A 16,895-nucleotide genomic window follows, 5' to 3' on the forward strand; every position below is an offset into this window, starting at 1 on the left:
TCCGACACGACTGAGCGACTTCCCTTTCACTTTTCACTTTCATGCATTGGAGAAGGAAATGGCAACCCACTCCAGTGTTCTTGCCTGGAGAATCCCAGGGATGGGGGAGCCTGGTGGGCTGCCGTCTATGGGGTTGCACAGAGTCAGACACGACTGAAGTGACTTAGCAGCAGCAGCAGCATATATCTCATCGTCTTGAGTCCTTTTTTATTTTGTCTCCGAAAGGTGTTCCACATTCATCTGTTGTACATCCTCTGTGTCAGTCCTGGAATTAGTTATTTCTCTAAGTTATTCTGGTTCTTTTATGTGGAGAATTAAATTTAGGAGCAAAAATGTGTGTGGATGTTAAGTATACACATTGCTATTGGGGTGTTACTATCAGGCCCTCTCACTAAACAGGGCTAGAGAATGTGTGTGGAAATGTATATATTTAAATATTTAATATATAAATATAGTATTGTAACTACATATATTATAAATATATATAAAGTATATATTTCTATATATATTATCAAAAATATATGTAAAATTATAAATTTATAACACAGGTGCATACTCAGGCTTCCCAGGTGGTGCATTAATAAAGAATCTGCCTGCCAATGCAGGAGACTCAGGAAATGAGAGTTCAGTCCCTGGGTTGGGAAGATCCCCTGGAGCAGGAAATGGCAACCCACTCCAGCATTCCTGTCCAGAAAATTCCATGGCCAGAGGAACCTGGTGGGCCATAGTCCAAAGGGTTGCAGACAGTTGAACATGACTGAGCACATACGCATAATATCGTAACCATTATATCACTATATAATTATATTTATATAAAGAGTATATACTCATATGCTCAGTGCATTTGCTTATTTGATCAGCCCCTCTCTATATAACTAATTTTCTGCCTCCTTTCAACAACACCCAGGCAGACACCCTGCCTAACTCACTTTGGCTGATTCCCGAGTCCAAGCTTCTGTTGTATCACCCCTTATACAAACGCCCTCCTCACTGGGTTTCTAAAACCATTACTGGACTTGAATTGCTGCATTAGCCTTGGAGGGATTTCTTCTTACCCTTCCCCAGCTTCATTTGTCCATGCTGGGCTGACCTCCCACAGCTCCAAGCTAAATCCCTTCCCACTTCAGACATCCTGTTCAGGCCAACCTCCTCATGTCTTCCTCACCCTACTGAGCCTCTGACTCTTCCCCTTGGGCCATCCTCTGCCTGAATGCTGTGTTGAATTCCTGCATTGCTCATATTCTAACTCCTGGTGCTTGGGACCCCTAGTCCTTATATCTTTCTAATTTTGCTTCACTGTCAGTTACTGCCTAGTTGAGGGTCCATATTCAAGGAAAACTTAAGAACCAACACTCCTTGCCTGGGTGTCTGGAGTGACTTACTCTGGGATGAAAAGCTGCTTGCAGGAATTTTCTTGTTATTCCTGAAATAACACCTCTGAGGGACTGAGAGAGACATTCAAGGTCAGAAGAGACTCTGCAGCTTTTGTTTCTTTAACATTGTCCTGAACCAAAGTATGCGTATGAGGTCTTTGACCTGTCACATCAGCCAGTCATTGAATGCCTACTGCACCCACGGAGGTGGGAACTTGAGGGTGATTAAGTCTTCCTGAGAGGAGAATTTGAGCAACAAACCACGGTATCCACTAGATTTGGCTTCTGAAGCTGGATCATGATAGAAAGAATCAATTGAGTTAGCTTTCCAAAAATAAAGATTCTTAGACTACATCCCTAGAGACTGTATTTCAATAACACTTGGACAGGGCCTAAGGAATCTTTTTTTTCTTTTTTTAAGTCTGCAGATGATTCACTATTTGTCCTATTTAGCTACAGTTGGACTTAGTTAAATACAATGATTTTCTGTGGCTGAGATTTTTGTTTTCATAGTAGGCAGAAAGCACTTGAACTTCACAGCTTTCAGTTCCCAGAACTGTTCTGCTTGATTGCGCTTCACGCCCTCTCTTCCGATGATTGAGGGACAGTAAGTTGTTTTCTGTGGTCATGAAATGATATTGCTTCAAAAGTGACCACACTTGCCATTCACATCACACAAGAGATCAGTGTTACGTGTTTCAGTGTCTTTGTGTCGGCTTTAATGTAGTACATCAAATATTCTGTAGATCTTAGAAAAAAAGCTGTAGATTGTGTGTTGTATAGTTCCTACTTCCGTACATGTTGAAAATCATGTCACTGATGCTTTCAGTTCTGTGTTATTGGTTCAGCACAGGACATGTTTGGTAATAGCCTTTTTCTACTCTCAGAAGGTTCTTATGAATGTCAACCAGATGGGAGTCATCTTAGACCAGACACAACCCCATAGCATGGATGCCAAGACGTCTCCAAGCCTCTTAAATGGAGAAACAGCAGGAGGGATCCAGTGTCCCTGTGACTTTTTAGAAGTTCTTCGCAGGGAAAGCTAAGGTGTGCATGTTAGCACTCTATGTAGATCCTTTATTCTCAGAAAATTCACTGAGCAGAATGAATAAGACAGGAGCAGGGGAGGGCTCCTGGAGGACTCATTTCCACAGCTAGGTGGATGTCTGAAACTGTGGCAAGTCTAGAGAAACTAGAGATCTTCGAGCAAAAGTTCTAAACAGTATGAGCAAGTGTAGAGATTTCCATGCTATTTCTCTACCCAATTAAACCTCATGTTCTCTCTGTGGTGGTGGTAGTCCACCACCCATAATCCTCTAGTACCAACACATTTATTTTGAATTTTATGACACTCCATAAAACATGTCTTGGAAACATTCTGAAAGGCTTCTCTCCATGAGGATAGCCCTCCTTCCTTCCTATCTTCTCCACTTTGTAGCACAGTACAGGTTCTACTGGGTCTTCCCTGGTGACTCAGTGATAAAGAATCTACCGCTAATGCAGGAGATGTAGGTTTGATCCCTGGGTTGGGAAGATTCCCTGAAGAAGGAAATGGCAACCCATTTTCCAGTATTGCCTGGAAAATTCCACAGACAGAGAAAGCTGGTGGATACTTGCAAAAGAGTTGGATATGTCTTAGCAACTAAACAACAACAATAACAGGTTCCAGAGAGCAAACTTTGAGTATTATAAAAGCATTATAAGAGAAAGCTCATGCACTATGTATTAATAGTTAATTAACATCAGGTTTTTGTTAAGGCTTCCAAAGAAAGATTTTCAAACTAAGTCGGGAGATCCCCCTGTATGTTATGAAATTTTTATCTAGATATATTCTTGAGAACATGCAGACCTTAAAAATAATGACCTATGTTTCTATCATAAAGAGATCTTTATTCCATCCATCAGCTATTCAATGCATTGTGAATTTTCTTTGTGTGTTATTTCTCAGTATAGAATTGTGGAATCCAAAGTGTGAAATACATTATTCATCTATTATGCTGAAAAGATAAATGGAAATTGACATTTTGTACACATCAAAGTTTCTTATTTCTAGTCATTCATACAGTGAGTATTTCTTTGGTTTTTACTGTACTGGAGGCACTATGTGAGATGCTGGGGAAAGTGAAGATGTTTAGATCCAAGGTTGATTGCTGAATGGCTTTTGAATCTCCTTTGACTATCTTTAAACATCAAAACAATATTTTCTAAATTATTTTTCTAAAGTGAAATAAGGTAACTAAATTATAACAAGATGTAATTAAAAAAAAAAAAAAAAACTTTTGTTTTTCCTCAGTAGTTAGGAAGACAAAAAGCTGACTGAAATCAATTGAAAGGAAAAACAACTATCTTTACCAATCTTCCCTCAGAATGTAGCAAAAATTTTGCAGAAAAAAAAAGAAAATTAATCCAGAGGGATTGAAGTATTTGAGGTTTCACAATAGTTCTGAAAAGTCAGGCTTTTATAGTGATATCTGTGACAGATGGAACTGAATGAGGATTAGAAATAAGATCCAGTTGAGATTCAGTCAGGGAAATATACTGGAGAATACTATTGACGAAGTGGAGAGCATCACATATAAAGAAATGTTCCAGATAAAAAGGCTTTAAAAAGCTCAGTTTTGAATATCAGATCTGTTAATTTTCTCTTCCTGTGTAACAAGCTACTATAAACTTAGTAATGTAAAACAATACATATATATTACCTCATAATTTTTGTGGGTTAGAAGTTTGGGCAAGGTCAATTGGGTCCTCTGCTCAAGTGCTCCTCAGATTGCAGTCAAGGTGTTAGGCAAGCCTGGGATCTTGTCGAGGGTTGGAAAATCTTTTGGAAATTCATGTAGTTGTTGGAATTCAGTTCTTTGCAGATGTAGAGCTCATGGAGGCTGTATCTTCAAGGCCAGCCCTTCTCTTTTAAAGGGTTCAGCTGATTAGGTCATGTCTACACAGGATAAAGCAAAAGGAGAAGTGGGGGCAGAGGTTTAGATGGTTAGAAGTATCACTGACTCAAGGAACATGAGTTTAGGCAACCTCTGTTAGATAGCGGAGGACAGAGAAACCTGGCTGACTATAGTCATGGGGTTTCAAAGAGTCAGATAAGAGGTTGTGACTCAACAACAATACAGGATGGTCTCTAGTTTGATTAATTCACAGTCAACTTATTAATAACCTCATCAGTCATGTGATATCCTAAGTCTTGCCAAGGAAGGGTATTATGCAAGATATGCAAATCAGGGTCTGGGGAATCTTAGAATTCTACCTGTTGGACTATCTGAAACATTTTTAAGGAAAAGAAACCACTAATTATGTTCTAGATAAATATGGGATAAACTCTTTGGAATTTGAATTTTTTCTGCTCTTACTCATTGAATGTCTTGACTGTTTTCACCCAAAGCAACCAGCTCAACATATGATCAATCCATCTTCAGTTTCAGCCTATCTGCCTAATCTAGGTGTATTTGTCATCTGTCTGTGAACTATAGACAGTATCGAAAGAGTTTTCTCTAAGGGCAAATTTCCCTTCAGAGTAATGAGAAGGCCAGTAGGAAATTCAGCATATAATTAGCAGATGCTGACTGTGATGTGCTCATTCTTTGACTGATTCAGTGCACAGTCTCTGTTTCTGGCTCCATACCCTTTGACAGCTGATCCCTGAACCACAGAGTAAAGCTGTCAAGAAATCAGAATAGAGTGACTTCTCTTCATGCATAGAGTATTGCCATATGTTGCCAGAGAAATCCATCAGAGATTCCTGTTTTTTGTTTGTGTGTGTGTGTGTATTTCCACCATCCTTCCTTTCACAATGAACGGATCTTGAGAGAGTTTTATCCTCCTTAAGTATGCAGCAAAAGATATGCCAGCTCAAGGAAAATAGCAATCTTTATGTCTCCTTTGACCACTTGCTTCTTTCCATATATTGTTGACAAGTGGCATATCTTAAATTCCTTTTCCTATTCCCTTCTTCACATGACTAATTTCTACACATGGCCAGTACCTCATAATGTGATGGAATCAAACGTTACTTCTAACTAAGCCTCAATTTTAATGCTGCCAGTCTGCTTTGTTATAAGAAGACTGGCCTGAGCAGGATTTCCATTGCTCAGCTCAGCATAATCTAATCTGTTTCCTGGCTGCAATGTTACCATACAAAATGGAGATCAAGCAGAATTCCAGGAGCCAGAGTCACAACACCTGGCAGCTAGCTGTTTTGCCAGAGCACCAAGGAATGATGGAATTAAGAAGTGCTATAGTCAGCTCACATAATGAAGATAAAAATGATAATTAGCCTTGTGGTAACTTGAATTATTCAACTAAATCTTAGTTTTGCTGTAAGATGGTTCTAGCAATCGATTGTGAACAGTTGAATCTGTTGGGATTTTGTCATTTTAAGAAATGAGGAGGGTAATGGCATTTTTTTTTTTCAAAATGAAAATAAATTAACATAATTTTACATGTAGAAATTGCAGTCCATGTAGAGCCTGAGCATTAGGCATGGTCCCAAGTAAAATTCAGTAGAAATGAGCAAACCACAGCTCTTAAGCAACCTGAGCACATATTGTCCTAACTTAACCACAGCAAAATTATCTGTTATAGTCATGTATACCTAAAGGTGAGCTGACATGAAAGTAGCCATTTTATGCTTTTTATAATGTATGGTCTTCTTTTCTTAAATATTGTTAAAAATTATAACTAACAGCTTAACTTTCAATTAAAGCAATTGATAAAAACACTCATGTATTTTATCTAAATACTACATGTATATTATTTAGCCGTAACTGCTAAAGGATCTGATGATGGGCAAGTTTGTTTTGTCACACTGTCAATCTGAGTTCTAATTCATCACACAGTAATTAATAATCAATTCTGAATCTTCAACAAATTCTCAGCATCTGTAGGATTTGAGTGGGAGCCTCAAGCTCAAAAAGGGGTTTTAGTAATCAGAAAATAAAGCTGAGTCTTCATTAGAAAATTGTTCAGATAGGGATCTAAAATGACTCTGAGCAAATCCATCCCATTCAATTGTTATTGAGGGAAGTTCAGTGGTAAGTGATATTAAGAGGTCATCTGTTATCAATGGAAGTGTGCATATAAAATAATCTTTCTGGGGCCAAATTGTCACATATATATTTACCAATAAAGAGCACAAAGAACCCAGACACTTACAAATACTTGAGGAGGACGAATAATCTAAAGTAATTATTCTAAATATTTCCACAAATTGTGAGTCTATATAATTTCATGATTAGTAGCAGGGCTCTGAATAAGAACTGACTGAAATTCTATCATGTCTCTGCAATTTGCTAATTGTGTATCCTTGGCAAGTTTCCTAAATTTTCTGTGCTTCATTTCTTAATGTGTAATAATGGGGACACTAAATAGTATCTTCCCCATCAATACTGGGAAAATTAAGTGGATAAATACACGTGAGATGCTTAACAGAATGCCTGAAACACGGCATGTGTGCATGGAACACGGCATGTGTGCATGGAACATGATATGTGTGCATGAAACACAATGTGTGTGTATGCTTAGTCACTGCAGTCATGTCTGACTCTGTGATAGCATGGATTGTAGCCCACCAGGCTCCTCTGTCCATGGAATTCTCTAGACAAGAATAATGAAGTGGGTTGCCATAGCCTCCTCCAGGGGATCTTTCCGAACCAGGAATTAAACATGTGTCTCTTGCATCACCTGCATTGCCGGCAGATTCTTTATCGCTGAGCCACTGGGCCACCCCAAAGCACAACAATGACACATGAAGTGTTAGCTGTTATTTTCATTATGTGGAGGCTCTGTTTTTGTTAGACTGAACCTTCAAGGACCATGTGCTTGTGGTCCTTCAAGGACCAACCCAAGCCCCTGTCATGAGGCTAGGGTTCAGGAATACAACAATGAATGAGAAAAGGCCATGTCCATACAGAGCTTACCTTTTACTGGGGAAAACAGTAGACCAGTGAGTACTCCCAAGCTAGCATGTATCAGAATCACAGGGAGAGCTTGTTATTAGCAGATGGTTGGGCCCCACCAGTGGAATTCCCGAATTAATGTGTTTAGGGTGAAGTCTGAAAACACACATTTCTGACAAGTCCACAGGTGATGCTGACACTGCTGGCTTGGAGGCCAAATTTGAGAATGTAGCCTAACAGATAATTTCAATATAATGGAGTTAATTTAGATACAGACAGGATGTCACTGTAGTACTGTCACTTGGACTAACACAGGGATTTCAAAGACTATAACAAGATGATGCCCAAGGTGATTTCTGAAGGCTAAATAGTACCCAGATGAGCATTAACAAATGTGGAAAAACATAAGAAGCCCTGTTGCATGTAAGAAGCTTTCTGGCACCCTTTTAGGAATACTTTTTATGATCCAAATATGATTTACTCTCTTTCTAAAAACATTTAAAACAGTTCTCTGATATTTATACTTTCATAAGGCAGCCTAATGTGAAATATTTTTTCCTTGAAAAGTGGATTTTAAAAATATAAATTAAAAGCAATATATAATTTAAATTTTGATCTAGAAGATTAAATTCTAATATCTGTATCTCTCATTCATATTTTTTCAATAATAAGTTTAAATTTTGTTGGCATGTATTTTTATAACTGTTAAAGTTTTATGTAATTATGAAATGTGAAGCAAAATATTATCTTATCGCTTGTAACTTGTGTCTGTGGTGTAACAGTGTAAAGTAAGTGTTCAAAATAGGCGTTCATTTTTGTGACTAATGCCTTTATTGTTTTGTAAAAACAAATTGTATTTGTTTTGTATCTATTTTATTGTTTTATTTAATTTGTAGTTTTTGGAAAATAAAAAAAGGGTAGATTTTTAAAAGCAGAAAAATAAAAGGGTAGATTCTACCACAAATTTTCACTATCCAGGAGTAACTAATATTAACATTTGGTATCTTAAAATTTAGCTATTTCTGTATTAAAGACTCAAGGTGAGGAGCATGGAAATATTTAAAATATTAACTTATACTATATATTATTTTCTTTTAAATTATATTATTTTTATCTAAATTTATCAAAGTAAAGCATTGAAATGAAACATTGCTAATATTTTGAGAAAACAGTAAATTCCTTCAGTATAAGAAATATTAGGTTTTGAAAGATTCCTATAAGATTTAGTCGGTTCAGTCACTCAGTTGTGTCTGACTCTTTGAGACCCCTTAGACTGCAGCACGCCAGGCTTACCTGTCCATTACCAATTCCCAGAGCTTACTCAAACTCATGTCCATAGAGTTGGTGATGCTGTCCAACAATCTCATCCTTTGTGATCCCCTTATTCTCCTGCCTTCAATCTTTCCCAGCATCAGGGTCTTTTCCAATGAGTCAGTTCTTCGCATCAGGTGGCCAAAGTATTGGAGTTTCAGCTTCAGCATCAGTCCTTCCAAGAAATATTCAGGACTGATTTCCTTTAGGAGATTAGGAAAAGGAAAAAAAAAATTTTTTTCAGAGTGTAATTATTATACTGCTTCAACTTTAGAGTATATTTATTGAATTTTACGTATGAATGATAAGGAAATTATATACTTTAACCAACCTTTTTCACCTTCACCCTTACTCTGATTTCTGTTACTCATGTTACTATTTTTCCATGGTTGATTTTTTTATAATATTTATATCATCTTTGCGTTAGGTAATAAACTTTCAACAGTTAGTCAAGGAATGAAATCACAGTGGCTTACATAATTAAAAACAGTTATTACTCAGATGTGCTGGATGGATCTAGAGTTGACTGAAAACGTCTTCAGCTTTTGCCACTGTGTGGATGTTGAGTTGTCCTCTTGTCTCTCTCTGTCTGGGTCCCAAGATAGTGACCAATAATTCCAAATGGCACATTTGGGTGCCAACACTAAGCAAAGAACTATTTCCGCCTGTCTCTGGTCTTGGGGAGGGTTGTAAAGAGAGTTGAGGCCACCTCAACTTTCACCTATTGTGTATGACGTTTTTTCTGCTGCAGATCCTATATGATTTTTTATTCATCTTGCAACTTTAACACCTTCCTGAAGATCTATTTTCTTGTGTTTTCTTTGCCAATTTTTGGCCTGAAGGACCTGATATGCCACATTAAATTTCTCTTTGTGACTAGGGACAAGAAGTGTGCTTACTGGATGTTTGTTCCCTTATCATTGCCTTTATCTCATTTTTCTTTGTCTTTTTGTCTGTTTTTTTTCCCTTCCATTTCCAATTTCCTCAAGGCCATGTATCAATACTGTGTGTTTACATCTTCAGTCATGTTCATTGTTTAATCTCTGTAATAGAGGATAACCCTGTGTAATATATTTGTTTTTCTTTTCCATTTCTTTTCTAATTTCTAGTAGCCAGTTTTAATTTCTTTTATATATTGAAATCTCCTCTTTAAATATTTGTTTCATTTCCTTTTCCCTAAGAAAAAAATTTTTTGTAATATCAACTGAGATGATAATCTATTTCTTTGAATTCATTTTCTATTTTTGAGATACTTCTGGCTACACTTTAGAGTGTTCCTCTACTTTTTTGTGTATGTTCTTTTCTTCTGTTCTTTCTCTAGGATTTTTTGTTTCTTTATGTTTGCTTAGTAGTTCTTATGTAGGGGCCAGTGACACTTTTCCATCTTTGAGCCAGCTACCTCCTGAAGGATAACATGGGTGGAAATAGGGAAAAGGAATGAAACAGTGAACAGCTTCCAATGGCTTTATGTACAGAATATTTTCTCACCATTGCTGTTATAAATATTTACTATGACATTTCACCTCAAGTTTGATTGTATTTTTTGGAATTTTTTTTCTGCATTATCTGAAATCTGAACTTACTGCACATGGGGAGCAAACGGAAAAATAGGCATATTGTTACGAGAAAGTGATCTAAATGCTGGGTCAATATATAAAGTTTGTTTAATAGGAATTGCATAACATGGTATTATAAGTGCTTTGAAATAATGATTAAAAAAAAAAAATCCAGGGAGTCTCAGTGTTATGAGGCCTCAGTTGTATACAAATTGGGAAAATTTAGAGGAAAATCAAGTCAAATAAAAAATTAGCTGCAAAAGTGAACATTTATTTAAGATGAGAAAATAAATTTTAATAAACTGCAAATTTTAAAAAGCTACTCGATATTAGTAAAATTATAAAACCCAGAAAAATTATATTTTAATTAATTAGATGCCTAATACAGCTTTATAGCATTTCTTTCCTATTTATTTTTGGCTTTCAATTTGATTGCCATTTCATATGACTGTGATTTCATATGAATGTAATTTAATACTGTTTTCTATAGAGCATAGAGAGAGAATTTTTGATTATCTTTTGATTTTTTTACATTATTGATAACTCAAAAATTTTCTTGCAACTTCACAACTTACTGTAATGTCAGGTAAATACTATACTATTACTGTCAAATATGGGGGGAAAAGCTTATCAAAAGTTCTTTTTTTTTAAATGAGATATAAGAATTGATGGAACTTTCCACAAGCTAGCTTTTTGTGCTCTATTGTTATGTATTTGAAACATTTTCCCCCTCATTATCCTAATTTTTTTGGTGCTAATCTCAGTAGGACATATTAATCGCTCCATAAAACCTCTGCTTTGCATCTTTTGGTCTCAACAATGAGAGAGATCCTATTATGGGTTGTGAGAATTTCCTGAAGTCATATCTATACCACAATGGCTGCTGCTGCTGCTAAGTCGCTTCAGTCATGTCCGACTCTGTGTGACCCCACAGATGGCAGCCTACCAGGCTCCTCCGTCCCTGGGTTTCTCCAGGCAAGAAGACTGGAGTGGGTTGCCATTTCCTTCTCCAATGCATGAAAGTGAAAAGTGAAAGTGAAGTCGCTCAGTCGTGTCCAACCCTCAGCGACCCCATGGACTGCAGCCTTCCAGGCTCCTCCGTCCATGGGATTTTCCAGGCAAGAATACTGGGGTGGGGTGCCATTGCCTTCTCCGCCACAATGGCTAGGAAATGCTATAATATATACTTGGACATGACTGTGATCCATATGCTCAGATATAATTCACTATAGTTCAGTTCAGTGGCTCAGTCATGTCCGACTCTTTGCAACCCCATGGATTGCAGCACACCAGGCCTCCCTGTCCATCACCAACTCCCCGAGTTCACTCAAACTCATGTCTATTGAGTTGGTGATGCCATCCAGCCATCTCATCCTCTGTCATCCCCTTCTCCTCCTGTCCCCAATCCCTCCCAGCATCAGAGTCTTTTCCAATGAGTCAACTTTTCACATGAGGTGGCCAAAGTACTGGAGTTTCAGCATTAGCATCATTCCTTCCAATGAACACCCAGGACTGATCTTCAGAATGGACTGGTTGGCTCTCCTTGCAGTCCAAGGGACTCTTAAGAGTCTTCTTGAACACCACAGTTCAAAAGCATCAATTCTTCAGTGCTCAGCTTTTTCACAGTCCAACTCTCACATCCATACATGACCACTGGAAAAACCATAGCCTTGACTAGATGGACCTTAGTCAGCAAAGTAATGTCTCTGCTTTTGAATATGCTGTCTAGGTTGGTCATGACTTTCCTTCCAAGGATTCCATTGTTCCCAGCTCAGCTACTTCACAGCCACTCCAAATGTGATCTGACCTAAGTAGAAGCATGTTGGAAAGTAAACTGGAACAGAAAGTGACAACAGTCTTACCTAATTTTGGTTAAGATGCCTTGTGTTTGCAAATCCTACAAAAACATATAGAATATATTGCTAGAAGTGGTCCATGCAAGGAGGAGGCTCTGACATTTGAGCTCAATTACCATGTTGGTTAATTCACATCTGAACTAAAGGCAGACATGAAAGTGACTTGATATTTGCCTTGATATTTGAAACCAATTCAGGCAAGTGGTAAATGTTATAAGAGAAGATCATTATTACCACTGGTATTAGGATAAGCAGATGCCCTGAGAATACACAAGATGAAGCTTTAGGGAAAAGTCCTGTTCAATTTTGCAAATTGAATAATATACTTAGGGAATTTACAGTAATGTTCATAATTTTATGTGAGACGTATTTACAACTAATTATCTTTTGTAGGAGCAAGAACAAGAGAAGAAATTATTCCTTCATTTCAACTGATTTTTGAGTAACAGATCTTTAAACTTCCTGTCAAAAAAAGTTTTTAATTGCTATTTTATTATTTAAAAATTGTCATTAAAATATAATCTAATATTTAACCTTTATTTCCTCCATTTACCTTTTCTTCCATTTAATTTTAAGTGCCTCAAGGGAATGGGCATTGCTTTATCATTTTTTGTTTATTTATTACTTCTAGTGCTAGACTTAAAATTGTCCTTGTTTAGTTGCTCAGTTATGTCCAGCTCTTTGCGACCCCGTGAACTGCAGCATGCCAGGCTACCCTGTCCTTCAGTATCTCCTGGAGTCTACTCAAACTCATGCCATTGAGTTGATAAATCTGTCCAACTATCTCATCCTTTTTGCCCCCTTCTCCTCCTGCCTTCAATCTTTCCCAGCATCAGGGTCTTCCAGCGAGTTGGCTCTTTGCATCAGGTGGCAAAGCATTGAACTTCAGCATCAGTCCTTCCAGTGAATACGCAGGGTTAATTTCTTTTAGGATTGAGTGGTTTGATCTTGCAATCCAAGGAACTCTCAAAAGTTTTCTCCAGCACAATTCGAAAGCATCAATTCTTTGGTACTCAGCCTTCTTTAAGATCCAACTCTCACATCCATACATGACTACTGGAAAAATCATAGCATTGACTGATGACTTACAGTGGTCACTGAATAAATATTGCTTATCTGATGGTATGGCATTTTTGCATTCATTTTCATTTATCTTTTATATTTTCTGTTATCATAAATCTAATGGCTTTGCTTAACCCTTTGCTTGGTCTCTCCATGATACTGTTAGATACTCACTTTAGATAATTTTGAAATAATAAAAATATAAAGGCAGAGTTAAAAATCATGTTGAATAGTAATTAATGTTCTTATTTTAGAATATTTTCTCCCAATGTTTTCCCTATGAATTTTACAATGTAGAAATCACGTACATTTAATATATGGCCTGTTCTCATCAAATTAAAACCTGTGAATAATTTAAAAATTCTAAAGCTAAAGCAATTATAGTGAAAACCTTCACTCCTCCTTGAATCTCTAGTTCCACTCCTCAAAATATTTTCACCCTTGGGCCATTTCTTATAGCATTTGGTATTTGCTTCCATATTTCTAAGATAGAGAAAAATATTACACAAGTCTTGATTTCTGTTTTTTTTGGCATTATGTAGTAAATCTTTGGTCTGATTCAGTAGGGTTTATTTTGTAATCTCTCTCTCTTTTTCTCTTGCTCCAATAATTTGATGGAATCACAGCAGAAATTTTCTCACAATCAGTGTTTACTATGATTATATAAATACCTCTCATTACTGAACCAAGGACCAGGCAATGATTATTTTCCTTCCTATATAACTTCAAAAATAATTCCTTCTTTTCTAGTTTCTTGATTTCAGTGGAATTATCAGCTTAATTAAAATACTTCACTCACTTGTTCCATGCTAATACTTTCCTTTCTTCAAAAGGATAAGGGCAAATCATTACTATTGCATTTTGTTTTGTTTTCTGGAGCCCCTTCTCGCAGCCCTCTTTCTTCCTCCAGTCTGGGCTGCTCTGTAATAAGAATTTGCTAATACCATTTACATCTTTATTTTGTTAATGGTTTTCTTTAAATCTAAAATTAAAAAGTTTATGTCACTTTATCTTTTCCATAGTAATGTTTTTCAGTATTTTTTGGCTTTCAAATTACTATTGCAGGGAACCACTATTTATTAAACATGTAATAGCAGAACTGCCCTGGGTGAAATGAGGATAAGGCCTGGAGCCTGACTTAGGCCTCCTTCCCCACTTATCAGTTTATTGCCTCAGCCTAAAATTGCCCTTTAAAACTCACTCTGCAATAATGGCTGGAATTTCTTGAAATTGTGCTTTAAAGTGTGCACAATGTTACACTTTCTCAGTAGAGGCTGTTGGACAGATGTTGTAGGAGGAAAAACTTCTTTGTGGGTTCAGCAGCTGGTCACTGATCATCAGCAGAATATTTTCCACCAGTTGCCCCTCAAGTTGTCCTGCAGGCTTGTTTTCTGTTCACTTATTGACTTTGGTCCAGCTCTGAGCTGGACATTGCAGTGTAATTCTCTAGCATCCACTGGGCTGCAGCCGTACCTTCTCCAGTGAGGTTTGATCCTCAGCCTGGTAGAGGAGACCTCTTTTCCAAGTTTCCCATCCTTGGATACTCTCAGCAATGCAGCGCCGTTTAGCATTCTCCTTCCACCTTAGAATTACTCTATAATCATGGTTTAATAATTTGTTGTATGAAACTTATCCTGTTTAAATCACTAAGTGGTTTCTGTCCACTGGTTTGACCTAGATTTATATACCTCTCTCTTGAACTTTTAAATCCTTCAAGGAAATCAAAAGCTCCCAAGAATATTTTGAAACTGGCAATATAAAAATATATGTCTATTTATTTGAATTACAGTGTATGCACAGAGCAAATTCATTCTGAAGGGGGATTCAACTAAGGTTTCCTAATACTAAGTAAACCTTTATTTCAATTAGACTGGCATAGCTGGAGCTTTGAACTCTTTTGTTGAAATCAGTTTTCACATACCAAAAATAGCAATATTCTAAACAAGGACTCAGCAGACCAAACTTCTTGTATATGGGTTCCATGAGAATAGAGCAAATGATTAATGCAATGAGCTTCATTTTCCAAATCTGTTATAGAAAGAAGTTGAGCTTGGTTTTATGATGCTTAGCATTCTTAATCTTTATCCTGGAAAGTATTCCTAATGGTTCCGTTACACTCTAAATTCTCTCAAAGGTAGTTCACTCCCTTCTTCGTGAACTATTTTAAACATTTTACAGAAAAGGGATTCAAGTCTAAGACTCCTGTCACCACAGAAGGTGACTCAGTACAGCCTCAGGAAATGTGAAAGTAGAATTTCCAGAAGAGTGAAAAACTTGCTGCTGCTTCCAATGCTGGTGGAAGAATGGAGTGGATTTTCAGTTTTTTTTCTTTTATTTTTCCCTGAGATTTTAATTTTTGTGCTGAACTTCGCTAGGGGATTTCCAATGATGATGAAGTGACCTCAATGGGATAAGGATCCTAGAAGCTTTTACAGGGTTTCTATAATGATACTTCACAAAATTATAAAAGATCTTTACTTAAAAAGGATTTTTTTTTCTTATCATAAAATAGAAAAATTTAAATGTGAAAGTAACAAACACCACCCTTAAATCTACCATCCACAAAGAGGCACTGTTAATTTTCTGAAATGTGTTCTGTAATTTTGCCTGATGTATATATATTTGCCTATAGCTTATGCTATATGCCAGGCATTGTTCTAGATGCTGAAAATAAATAGAAGTAAATATATAGAAGAAAATACATAGTAGTAAATCCAAGCTTCTGTCCAGGGTGCTCACATGTGCATGCCTGTGTGCTAAGTCACTTCAGTCGTGTCTGACTGTTTGCAACCCTATGGAACACAGCCTGCCAGGCTCCTCTGTCCATGGGATCCTCCAGGCAAGAATGCTGGAGTGGGTTGCCCTTCTATTCTTTAAGGGATCTTCCCAACTCACTATATAGGGAATTTTGCTTTCTGCATCTTAAATTTAATAATTTTTTAAACAGTTTTCCAACTCATTAGTTAATTTCTATAGAACATGAATGATATTTTATTATATTCAATCATATAATTTTTCACTTATTGTTGAAAAGTTATTTCAAACTTATATGATCATTTTGCAATAAGCATAATTATGCAGAGATTGTTGCGTCCATTCTTTCCTTAGGATAAATTTCTAGAAATAGAAATACTAGGCCAAATAAATATTTTTGAGGCTCTTAATAGATCATCAAGTAACCTTGTGAAAGATTTTAAAAATTACAACAGTGCTCCCCCCAGCCCCCCCAAACACACCTGCTTGCAAGAGTGTGTCTGGGCTGGTTATCTGGTGTTTCTCTGTACCTAGTCTCCACTGTGCTCGACAAGACTTTGTGCCCTGGGAGTCGACCTGTAAATCTCCATTCCTCTCTGGCCTCTTGCTGAGTTCAAGCAAAGTAAGCACCAGCTGGAGATCAGCAGGAAGGAGGAAAGCGAGGTCATGGATTTATTCTCTTCTCTTTCTTCCTGCTGGGTTGCTAGTGGCTGTAGGATAAAGGCCATAGCTGCTACCAGTTGCCCTGAGTCGAATAGGCCTCCCTCATTCCAGGGGATATTGGCAACTGCTCTTTTCCCTTGCTCCTGCCAGCCTAGATGTGGCAGTTGCTTCCACTATTCCCATTGTAGGGATGATTTTCTTTGTTACTGTTTGAAAGCTCTGCTCATACCTTTTATAAATGTTCTCTTAATTTAAACTCCCTTTGATTACTCAGTTTTAGTATACTTTTTCCTGCCGGAATCCTGACAAACATAATACCAACTTAAATGCAATTCTTTAATAAAAGGTGGATAATATCAATATATGTAATTATTAACCAACTAAGTGTCATGCAATTATATTTTAATTTTAATGCTG

The sequence above is a fragment of the Budorcas taxicolor genome, chromosome 7 (genome assembly GCF_023091745.1).
Source record: "Budorcas taxicolor isolate Tak-1 chromosome 7, Takin1.1, whole genome shotgun sequence".
Lineage (NCBI taxonomy): Eukaryota > Metazoa > Chordata > Mammalia > Artiodactyla > Bovidae > Budorcas > Budorcas taxicolor.